The sequence below is a fragment of the Montipora capricornis genome, chromosome 3 (genome assembly GCF_036669925.1).
Source record: "Montipora capricornis isolate CH-2021 chromosome 3, ASM3666992v2, whole genome shotgun sequence".
Lineage (NCBI taxonomy): Eukaryota > Metazoa > Cnidaria > Anthozoa > Scleractinia > Acroporidae > Montipora > Montipora capricornis.
In genome coordinates this window covers 51435245-51436913 of record NC_090885.1, presented here as the reverse complement: position 1 = coordinate 51436913, position 1669 = coordinate 51435245, and positions in this window count along the sequence as shown.

Below are 1669 nucleotides of genomic sequence, written 5' to 3'. Positions count from 1 at the left end.
ACAAAATTGAGACAAAACAATTAAAAATCCCGTTGCTTAAAAATGTTTTTCGGAAATTTTCTGTAAAATATGCATGCAATTTTAATACGAAAAGTGGGAAAACTGGCTCACCCTTCTGAGAGGCCGCACCAATGAACTGTGTCGCCGCCGCTGCGACAGACGCGGAGGCCTCCAAGTGGCGTGACATGTATGCAAATTAGATTCTAGACCTTGTGAACTTACTTCCGGTCGGCGTTCTCTGAGGCCGCGCCCAGAGTGTCTTACCATAATCCGTAAGGACGAACCCAAATGGGAAGACATTTGTTGTTCGTCTGGTTATGCGTCTCAAGTATAAAGACGAGCACAAGACGCATTATCCGTCTAGACGAACTATCTTTCGTTGCGTGTCTTGAACAACGCACAACTCAGGAGTACCCAAGGAGAAAAATTTATAAAGTGATTGGATATCGCCTCCAGTAATATTTCAACAGTCACTAATTGTTTTTTGGTTGATTATTAACTTCTGTGGCAAAATTATATCCGCTCCCCAAAGCCAGCTAGAGCTAGAATTTAAAATACAATTTCCAGCCAGGATCTTTACTTTAAGAGCTTTTCCCAGCCAGGATATTTACCAAAAAGGCATTTCCCCAGCCAGGAATGTCTCTTTCTCCCCTTTTTTGCCAGCCAAAAAAATAACAAACATTTAGCCAGCCAGGAAAGTAAATTGAGCCATTTTATCCAAGTGATACAAAAAAAATAACTCAACGAAAGCTTGGTGGTGTTTGAGCCATTTTCTTTGCTTATGACTTCGGTGTACATTAACGCGGGATAAAAATAACATTTCTACTCTCTTACTGGTCTGTAGAAAATATAAATCGTCTTTACTTCAATCCAAATGAGAGCAAAGTTGTGAGATAGGAAAAAATAAATGTAGAGTTGGTTTGCTTGATTTGAACGCAAACTTAAGACTGACACCAGGACCCACAAATAATCACGTTTCCAGGGTTCCAAACACTGGTAACGAGATTGGATTCATCAAGAGAATATCTGGAGAGCACATTCGCCAAACGTTTAACGCGTACTTACTCTTCTTCTGCCCCACCTCCCCTCCAAAAGCTCATAATTCTGAACTTTATCTAAAATTACGCGTTCTGCTATCACTAGAAAGCAACGAAAATTTCGATGAACATTGTGCACAACTCACTATCCAGTACGGACAAAATCAAGTGACCGCAAGGCGCATTCCAGTATCCAAAACAATGATATTATTTAAGCCGATACAGAAATGAAATAGAACAAAAGCATTGTCTATCCAGCGCCAATCAGATACCTCGAAGACACGCCCTCCCAGTAGCTGTAGAAACTCCACGCCAAGAACGCAAAGTTTATTGATTATGATATATAAATAAAATTTATTGTCTAGGAAATCATATACCGAAAAAGCACGGAACGTCTATCCTTCATGATGAAGAACCATAAGTGATGCAGATGGAAACAAATGCCAGAAAGACACAGGCTATCGTTCATGATGAACTAAGAACAACTATGCGGTGCTTACGGACTCAAATGCCAAGAGGGCACAGTCTATCCTCGACGGTGAATAACAGTTCTGCGATGCAGACGGAACCTAATTGCGAGAAGGCAGAGTCTTTCGTAGCGACCAGAAACAATTATGCGGTGCTGAAGATAT